The sequence below is a fragment of the Amblyomma maculatum genome, chromosome 4 (assembly GCF_055883805.1).
Source record: "Amblyomma maculatum isolate TAMU_Amacu chromosome 4, ASM5588380v1, whole genome shotgun sequence".
Taxonomy (NCBI): Eukaryota; Metazoa; Arthropoda; class Arachnida; order Ixodida; family Ixodidae; genus Amblyomma; species Amblyomma maculatum.
The window spans coordinates 151,093,887-151,104,684 of NC_139347.1; the positions used below are offsets into that span (position 1 = coordinate 151,093,887).

At 44.4% G+C, this 10,798-nt stretch overlaps 1 long non-coding RNA gene across 1 annotated transcript; it reads left to right on the forward strand.

Annotated features, from left to right (window-relative positions):
* The first annotated feature begins 762 nt into the window (after nt 1–762).
* Nucleotides 763–8,829, forward strand: LOC146193306 (uncharacterized). Its single transcript, XR_014706819.1, has 3 exons — nt 763–1,055; nt 3,173–3,382; nt 8,328–8,829. It is a non-coding gene; the product is annotated as an uncharacterized LOC146193306 (long non-coding RNA).
* The last annotated feature ends 1,969 nt before the right edge of the window (nt 8,830–10,798 follow it).

A 10,798-nucleotide genomic window follows, 5' to 3' on the forward strand; every position in this document is an offset into this window, starting at 1 on the left:
ACAGTTTTCCAACGCCTGCTCTCCGTGCTGACGCACCGCTCAACCCCGTCCTCGCGCACTTCGCACTCCTGTCGTTCCCCGATCGCTCTCTCTCACCGCATGCGATGCGAGCAAGGTCCGAGGTTGCACACGCGCGTCGAAATCCACGCAGGTGCGCCAAATCGGTGGACGCGTCGACGCACCACTCAGGGTCCAAGGGGCGGACGGCCGCCGCCCAGGGGAAGGAATTGCGCAGTAATAAAAAGACAAACGCTAACAGACTGGAGACTTCTTTCAAACATTTCCGGGCTCTCACAACAGGTTGCATAGAGAAATGTGCTTTTACCGCATTTTCTTGGTCAATAAAATATACGCAAGAAACTAAACTGAGAAAGAAACAAGCGCCTAATGAATCGGGCCAACAAACGACTAATCTAGCAGATAGAATGATGCTGACGGTGCGGATATATGAGAAAAAGTGTAAGCATCGTATGCAACTACCTTATAAAGAGGTGGCAAGTCGTGGTACTGAGATGCTTAGCTCAATAATTTTCAACAAACTTGCTTCAAATCCTCATTTCAGGGTGATTGAAATATTCCACTCGATTGAGCACTATTGTATGAAAGCATTTTCGTTGGTATGCTAAAAGTGAGCAAACTATTCGTAGTAGAACACAGCATTCACAAAATACAACTTGAACAGGTTTGGGTGTTGTAAACAAAACAGCTAGGCGCCTCTCCAGGACGACGACGCGCTTTGCTGCTGGTACAGAGCCCTACATAGATGAGCAGCAACAGCAGCGCATCGTTCAAGGCTGATTCAAGTCCTGTCATCTAGGAAACGCTTGCTAAACGGAGGGTACAAAACCGAGACCATCGATCTGCTGAAAAAGCGATTACTAAAAAGCTCGAAGGATGACGCGACAATCGCTTAGCCGGCATGACGGCGGCAGTTGTATTTTGTTTCAAAGAGGGCGCTCCGTTCTTTCGTCCATCCAACGGCTGCTCGTTCGCTCGGCTCGACGTTCGGTGGCACCGCGCACGGAAAATGCTTCTTTCTTCAAGAAATATTCCATGTAAGTTCTCAAATTTTTCCATTCAGGTTTTATAAAGCGTTTGTGTATATTGGAGCAAAATATTAGCCTCTTAGATTGAGCATTTTTTAAATTACAAGCGTTGTCTTACATTTCATTGTTGCTGCAAGCTGCGTAAGCCATGTGCTAGGGAGATTTGTCTTCTTTTAGCATATTTCTTACGATGTTAACTTTTCAAAAGTGGTTCTCAAGTATGCGCGACTTGATTCCGATCATTTTGCAGCTTATTTCAAGTTAAACCGTTGCTGTTTTGCAGAGTACTGATTTCCTAAAGTAAACAACTGCGTCGCACCGTAGCCCTAAAAGCCAACTTCAGATATTCACGGCGTTACAGTGGCTGGAACGGCGTATAGCCGTCACTTGGCTCGGCCGCTCGGGTTCCCTCGGGTGACCTCGGGCGGAGTCGGTGGAGTCTGGGCAAAAGCATATATTTTCGTGTCTGGTGCGATAAAACGCTAACCGCATGAGTCGCGCGGCAGCACTATGCGCAGTGAGCTGAGGACCGCTAAAGCATTGCCGCTCGGCGCTGTCGCCCAGGTTCTGAGTTTTTAGAAATCGCTCATGATGCTGGAACCAGCTCGCGAGGCAGCCAATCGCAAAAGGCTTTGGGGTACTCACCTTCGTTGTTTTTTTTTTTGTTTGTTTTTTTGCATGCAAAGTTTGTTTCCCTTGTCCGGTATGAGCGAAAATCCTGCAGACGCTCATTTCGTCTGATCCGTGCATATATGAGCGCATCGAGACGGTTTAGTAAAAGCTTGGTAGGGTAGTATTGCAAAACAAAAAAGGCTAGTGTGGCTAGATATTGCTAATTTTCGAAAGTTGCAGAAAAACGCCACTGCTTTCAATCATGTCTGCATCGCAGTATAGTAGCACGCCGCTGCGCTGGGACCATTTTTTGGGGGGGGGCGGGGGGGGGGGGGGGAAGGGGGGAGGGGGGGCTCGACGCTTTTCAAGAAATTTCATCTGTGTTGCTGTTTAGTGCAAGAAACTGGATATAGCGTAACTATACTCATTTACTAAACGAAGAGGCGGCGCTAACAAAGCAAGGCTGAAAACGCGTCTCTGTCGCTGAGGTCCTTCGCTCTGTGCGATGTGCACTAGCGGCAGCGACAGGCGTTATCGTCCTCGTCGCGCGATGTATCGCCAGGGATTGTGGCCTATTTTTTTATTTCTGTATCGTTGCTTCAGCTGCAATAGATCAGTTGCAAAACCTACACGTCAGCTTCCCGGTGCGGCAGACATTCCTGCACAATGGTGGCATAGACTTTGGGGTAATAGTTGGGTACAGTGCTAGCACATCGCCTGACGGGAAGGGTAATTCCCGCACCTCTTGCCCATTCGTCACAGTATCATTCGCGTGCCCATTGTCGCCCCGCTATTACCCTCTCCGATTAGTGTCCCTTTTCTAAATTTTCTTTCTTCACCCCTAGGGTGACAGTGCTCCCCCCTTTATTCCAGTGTTAAGAATGCCTGAAAACCTTTCTCTGACAATGGCCTGTGCGTGGGGAACTGCATCCCAAGCAGCGTGGACTGTGGTAGATGCATGTACTGCACCTAACTATTATCCCTGAATCAGGTTCTGTCGCCACTGTGCATGAATTCCTGCCTCATAGGGAAGCCGACTTGTAGGTTTTGCAACTGGTCTGTTATAGCATGTCCAGCAGGGCGGGAGCCTTCAATGTGAGCGCTGGGTGGGCTCAGACAATTTCAGTTCCAGGCCGGGTTCGGGTTTGTAGCATGAGGCCCGGGTCGGGCTCAAAATTTATGCCCGTGCACACCTCTAGTCGCGTCGGTTGTGTAGCACACGTTTGGCGCCCGTGCATGCTTTTAATTTTGTTCTCCGCCCCATGACACTTTGCTCCAGCATCAAGACTGCATGAAACATCAGTATGCATTTTCCGGTCGTTATGCTAACTGATCGCCCCACCGGCCTGGCACAGCTATGTTATACCATGTGTAACATAGAGTTGCAATTAGTACTTTTTTGAGACAGCTTTCAATTGAAATTATAGATTAACTAAACAGAGAAGAGCCGTGGTATGCTTTTATCATGATTTAGAGGCATCGATTTAATGGAGACTTTCTTTCCTTGCATTTAGGGCTCTTTGCTCTATAACGCCCGCAGTCCAGCTGCTCCACTTGTATCATCGCACTGCTTTTGCACAAGCAATCATCTGCCATCAAAGGAGTGCTGCGTGAATGTGAATGTGAGGCAGACAACATCATCATCATTTTGGTGCTGCATAACCTGTCAACAACTGTGGGAGCCTTGCCATGAAACATGCTGTGTGTAAGGAAGCATTGCCTCGGTAGGTATGACACATTGCCTTTGTTTTGCTTTATATAAAGGCTTTAAAAAAGGCTCTGCTGGCTTTTCGCTATATGATTGCATGCTATATGACTTTTTCTAGCTTTTTAGCTCAAGACTTACTTGTTCAGAAGTCTTGCCCACAGTATGCAGAAAATAATATCCTTCATGTCCCTGGCAGTGCTTTAATAGCTGGTGCTATATTTCGTTGCTTTATTTCAACAGTATGTGACTATTTCAAGTTGAGGCATGATTGAGTGAACCTGTGGTGTAATAGCACAATAACAGACATAGCTTGTTGAACTGACGAAGTAGTTGTCATTTGCGTAACACGGGAGAGCAGGTGCTTTAAGTGATGGAATATTCAGCATACTTGATTATGCTTGCATTACAAGAATTCGCAGGAAGCCTGTATTGAGGTTTCAGAGAAGAAAGCCATTAAGTATTGCTCAGGTTATTTGCCTTCCACTCTCCCTTCATTACTGCTGCCTGCACTGTATGTATTTGTTCATACAGACATGCAGTTACTGACTGCTTGTACATTTCTGGTTGCCTACACTGGCTTCAGTCATGTAGATGTAATATTACTTTGATCTAAACCAGGCTATTTACTTTGCTCAAAGTGACAATTACAATTAATTCTCTCCCCGAGCCATTGAGATTTGCCATTAGCTCCCAACTCGCTTTATTCTCAGCTGCAATGAATTTATTCTGTAACCCTAGAGCAAGACGTTTGCAGCAAGGAGATCATCGTGCAATACTCGTGCAAATTTTGTAAATTTTAGAGGACATTCTGTTTGTTTTTGCATATGCTTCGGTGTTCGGAAAACAGAGCAGACTAGCTTACAGTGCAGGAGGGGTCGGCTGCAAGACAAAAGGAAATTATTAGTGCAGCTGCTCATTCAGGCGTGCATTCCTTGTGCATTTATTGCTCTTATATTTGTGCACCTTTGCCTGCATGCTTGCTAGGGCTTTCCCCATAATGGGTGGCAGTGATCTTGCCGCCTACCTCTCAGGGGGACTGCCCTTTACCAACTACTTGCCCACAACCAACTCACCTCCTGGGCTTCAAATTTGTCATACTCAAGGACGATTTTCTGTGTTTGATGTTACCAGTGACGTCACTTAAGATACGCAGTGTGCATCATTGGTCCATTAGTTTCATTTCGGGATGTTGTCACCCCTTATATTCCCTACTCATATTTCTTCTTCTACATCCCCTTGCAACTGCCAAACGAAATAAGACGTATAATACTGCCAAACTCCCGCAGTCTCTAAATGCTAAGTCAACAACCAAAAAGCTTTTACATGTCTAAATAAATGTAGAAATGATCCGCCGATTATTTTTTTGATTGTCATGTCTAGTCAGACGGTTTAGTGAACTGCCACATGACCAAGCAAATTGCAACTGTAAGTGCACTGAGGAGTCATGCGTTGGAGCAAGCATATGGATCTTGTGTTGCTTAGCTGCTTAACTCCAAATATCCTTCTTTGTCAGACAAGATATTTTTTTAGAAAACTGGATGGGGAGCCAGAAGAAAGCAGATTGGATTCTTAGCAGCATTGCTACTTGTTACACGTGCGTTCCACCCCTGTATACATGAACTCGGCAGTATTGGGTCGAGTACATCTGTCGAGTGAAAAATCAGTTCTGGGGTTCATGTATACACAGTCGGGTCGAGTAAAATAGGCGGCGGAGCGGGTTGCGTTAACTCGCTTGCAGGGGGTAGGTTAATTCGCTTGACCCGCTTATCTAAAGGCATGTAGACGGTGTCCAGTCAGGGAGTCTAGTTATGGGGAACTCTGGGCTATGAAAAAGCCTCTGGAGCGGCGACGAGCGTCACTCGAAATGAATGCTTTTTAACGCTCATCAACGATAAAAAATAATCGAAGCTCTCGATAGTAAAAGGCAATGGGATCAAATAAGAGTAAGAACTTGCACAATAACTTCGAATCTCGATGCAACGCTCTGCTACGATACTTACTCACTAGAAAGCGAGTTCATGTAGACATCAGCCGGGTCGAGAATGATGACCTTGCTTACTCAACGCTGATTCAACCCGGTGCTGTCGAGTCCATGTAAACAGGGCTATTGTACTTGTAATTTTAGGTGAACTCTCATTTCGTGTATTTCACAATAAATTTGAGTGATATTGGTGCTTTCTTGCGTATGTGCTGTTTTGTTCTGCAAACAGTACTATTTCTCCAGACACAATCTTATTTTTAATTTGAGTACAAAATATTGTCCATTTTTGAAAAAAAAAACCATTTGTGAGTGTTAAGAAATTTTGTTTTTGAAATATATTCACAAAATAGCAACATTTTATAGATACTGAAATGTAAAATGTGTGCGAGACAAATTTTCAGCTCAGGATTAAACTGGGTTTTCAAGGAACTTATTGTGATAGGGTGAAAGTGAAAAATCACTGTCATGCTAGATGTATCGTTTTTTTATGATCCCATAGTCACATCAAGCATTGTATTTTATGGTGTGCTTAAGCAATGAAAATAATATTTGGCCTCAGATATTCAGGCAGATTACTATTCTCTATACCAACAACTACTATGAATTGGCTTTAAGAAATCAGATGCCCGAGCACCACACCTGTTACCTGGACATAAAATCACCCATGTATGCCTAACTGAATATAATCTTGCACGTGGAAGGTTGCCGATGGTATGGCCATATGATTAGCTGTGATGAGGAAAATGCATACCTGGTAGGCTGCTAGCTGATAAGGAAGTACAAGATCATTGTACTCAGATCTAGCATAACATTTTCCTGCCTATGCAAAGTAAATTTCTAGTACTTGCTCAATTGCTCATTGCAGGCTGCCTGTAATAATTTTAGCTGAACAAGCATGCGCTGTATGATTACTAGAACTTCTTGTTGGGCTTGTTCGTGTTTATTTATTATAAACTGAAGGCGCCAACACAATGCATGCACACAAGAAAAAAACGGGACAGAGTTCCACTCACAACTGATTTATTGTGCAGAACAGAGTACATATATATCTCACTGCAGGCACATGCCCAAGGAACACATTCAGCTACATCACATTCAGCATCATGTAGTTTAACATAAGCTATGTTCAAGAAATGCTTTCTCAGAGAAAGAGGCTGTGGTATGAGGCATGGGCTTCTTGAACATATCTTATCTTAAACTACATGATGCTGAATGGGTTCTTTGCGCATATGCCGGCAGTGAGATATATATGTACTTTATTCTGCACAATAAATCAGTTGTGAATGGCGCTCTGTCCCGTTCTTTTTTCTTGTTTGTGTGCATGTTGTTCTGGTATTTTTAATTTATAATGAGCACTGTATGAAAACTATTCCTTGGTACATTACAACTAAGGCAATTGTTTATAGTAGAATGCAGCAAGCAATAAAGCTGTGAAAACTAAAAAGCTGGAACTTGAAATGGTACGGTTATCTCGAGAATATTATATGCGTACACAGCCTTGAGAATATCTGCGATCTACACATCTCCCTCAGTTAGCCGATTGCAGATAGCTTGATTGACTCTGTCAGGGCAATTATTTCTTTATTCTGGCCGCAGTAATGTATGCGTGCCTGTAACTGGTGTACTGCAGAAAAATATTCTTTAATGTGTTCTTTAATATCATCCAGTCTTGCATGCTTAGTAATCCATATTGTCTATTGCAGGAATGTTTAAGAATTTTTTAAAAATTGAAAGTTCTGGAGCCTGAACCGTCAGATTTTCAGGAACTGTAATTCTATATGAACACTAAGCATCTACCTGAAGTTATCGGTTTGCCGGAAGCGGGTTTTTACTTCCAAATATCTTTCTTTTGTATCTGGAATTGATATTATTTTGCATATAGGTTTATCATCCCTACGTCATAAGATGCTGCATGCCTTTGCAGGCCCAGAAACATGTCGCAAAGTGCTCTAAAAGAAGAATGTGTGGCAATAGGCCTTCAATATATACAGTAGAACCCCTTTATAGTACAGCCACTGAGGCCAGCGAAAATATTTACTATATCATGGTCTTTACTGTATCAGTGGTCTGTGATGACATGGTCCTGAAAGTGCTGTCTAGTAGTTAAATAGGCACTTACTGAACACGTCTTGTTGCTTAATGAAAACAAAACCTAAATACCTTCCATCTCGCTTTTATCATCTCTGTGTAATTTTTCATTATAAAATTTCTCTACATCTTGTGGAAGTACCTTTGAAGCATGAAGACGTGATTACGAATGCAACCAAGTTCGATTTCATGTAAAAACTAAAGCCTTGCATGAACATGGTGTCCCTTTTTGCTCTGTCTTTTAAAAGGCAATAAGTAATAAATTCGCATGGCACTCAAGTGCTGTAAGACCTTACTCGCTGCACCTCCACTTTCTGCCACCACTGCCTCATGATTTGTACTGCGCATTGCAGTGAATGTTGACCCATTTCTTTCCCTTCCCTATTTCTTGCTGCACGTTTACTCCTTTACTTCCTGAATGGAACACGCTGCCTCCTTGCTATGTTTGTAGACAGCTTTACTTTTTTCTTCGCGCTGCGCGCTTTCCCTCACGGCTCCAAGGCTTCTGTAAAGTAGGCTTCATCTGACTGCTGCTACGGCTAGTAGTAAAGCCACCTAAACGAACACTCGGGGTTATTGTTCTGTTTTCAAATACAAAAAGTCTTGTCTTCGCGACTCTAGGTAGTGCGCGGGAGTCGTCGCCAGGGTCAGAAGCACTTTGACCGATTTTTACCAAAAACATCTTTACTATAAAGGGGGAAAATGTACAGTTGCCTATGGAAGATGAACAGGGACTTCAGTTTCACTTTACTATATCAGAGGTTTTACTATAGCGGGGTTCTGTATTTTGTACTCGATCGTATAGAGCACCCAGACTTCAAATATGTGTTTGGATAAGTGTTGAGAAGGTGAGTTTAGATCTTATTGTGATATATGCTTGTCTTCTGTGCAGATGTCATTTGTAAGACCCACGGACCAATCTCCTCAACAAACTGTTCCTGAACGGTTGTTTCCTGCTTGGTGCCCAGCTTACTACCTGGGCCATGTGCTTCCCCCGCCCCCTCAACCTCATCACTTGATCCATTGACCCTTCACTGCCAACTATCATGCTCAACACAGTCCACTGCCATTTTCCATCCATGGTGGACACTGCCCTGAAATGCACCCATGCTCAGCCTCCTATTCCTGCAACACCTCTCGCACTACAAGGCTATAGTGCATCAACCCTGCTCAACATGTCCAGCCCCTTCCATCATGACCAATGCACACTGCACCCAATCACCTCTACCTGCACTACCTGGTCATGTGCTGCTTAGTGCCCTGTTTCCAATTACACCTACTAGCCTCTCCCATATTAACCCTGTATCCAATGCCTCCTGCACTGCATTTTGGCCCTCTGATGTCCTTGTGGCATTTACATGTATATGAGCTCTCAATAAAATGTTTTCGGAAAATATTTTGCTTGCCTCATTTAATTGCATGGTTTTTATGGCTCCTTAGGGAGATGACATGCAAGGTGGTATTGGGAAATGACTGCATAAGAAAACCACAATTATCAGAGTGACAGTTAAGCAAATGGCAGCAGTAAGGGCAAGGGTGAAATAACTGCATGGCTAAAGGTGGCTTAACAGTGGCAGGCCACGTGTGCCGATGAATACTTGTTGCATGCCAATAAATACCAATATATGATACTAGCGGCACGGCCGGTTTATTGCCAATGTCAGTTGGGCCAATGAATACTAGTGGCATGCCAATACGTGACACTAGGGGCACGGCCAGCTGATAGCCTATGTTGGCAGTGCGAAGACAGGTGCAGTGTTGGCATATAAGCCGGACCAATATATAAAAATGTAGTAATTTCTCAAAAAGCCAGTGTTACGCCAATGTTGGTACCAATTTTTGTCGACGTTGGGCCGGGATTGGTGCGATGTTGGTGTGCTGCCTGGGAACAAGATCAGCGAAAGGCAGTAAAGCGGAACCACCGAACAAGAAATCACATGCCTACTGATTCCGATGCTGTTTGCCCCAATAAGGGCTTTTGCCCGCGTGAACCCCTCGTCACAACGACTCCCAGAAGTAGAAGCTGCCCTTGCAATGTAATCATTGCTGTCACTCTCTTAATTATGATCCACAGGGGCGTAATATAACACATTTGTAATCATGGCTTTGACAAGACGAGCTTCACCGCAGCTGACCATCCACAACATATTTCGCACATGCACCATACTCTAGTGGAACTGCTCGTGGTGTACGCTCGAAACCAATTTTCGGCAGCTCGTGCGAGCATACCACTTCCCTTTCATAGTCATCTCTGAGTCACAAGCGGACGAACCTTTCAGATACATGGATACTGTTTTATCATTCGTAACGACCAGATGACGTCAGCTAAATGCTGGTAGGCTTTCGCAAGAATATTCTGGCCTCCTTGCTTGATGTCCCGTCTCACAATCAAAGCGAATATAACAATAATTGGAAGGCAAGCGCACACTCTTATTGGGGTATATATTGAGCCAGGCAGGCCACTCTATGGTTCGAGGCTTTCAAAATTTGATAATAAGGCCGCCCACTCCATATATTATTTGTACAGACGTCAACGCTCATAAGAAAATTTTGGGAAGCTCACAGACATGTGCCCCAGGGGGCCAAGCAGACATGTGCCCGAGGTGCCTAGGAAGAACTTCTCGCAAAACATTAATTTGAACCGCTAAATGGCAGCAGCATAATTTATCGCCGAGGCCTGACGATTGCCAGCAGCATTATTGTCACCTTTGTGACATTTCAGCTGCCCAGCACTTTGGCTGGTGCACCCATCTGAAAACACGTGGAACTGACCATTACCCTGTCCTCATATCAGCTTTCCATGTGTCATCATCATCATCAGCCTGACTATACTCGCTGAAGGGCGAAGACCTCTCCCATATTTCTCCAATTAACCCGGTTCTGTGCTAGCTGGATCCACTTGGCCCCTGCGAACTTCTTAACCTCATCCGCCCACCTAACTTTCTGCTGCACCCTGCTACGCTTTCCTTCCCTTGGAATCCAGTTTGTTAACCTAAGCGACCATCCGTTATCCTCTCTTCGCACTCCATGTCCTGCCCATGTCCACTTCTTTTTCTTAATGTCCGCTAGAATGTCGGTAACTTGAGTTATTTCTCTGACCCATTCTGCACGCTTCCTATCTCTAAATGTTACCCCCACCATTTTTCGTTCCATAGCCCTCTGAGTTGTCCTAAACTTAAGTAGAACTCTCTTGGTTAGCCTCCACGTTTCAGCCCCACAGGTGAGTACAGGTAAGATGCAACTGTTGTATACTTTCCTCTTGAGCGATACTGGTAAGCTGCTAGTCATAATCAGCGAGTGCTTGCCAAATGCGCTCCATCGCAATCTTATTCTTCTTGTTATTTCCTTTCCATGGTCCGGATC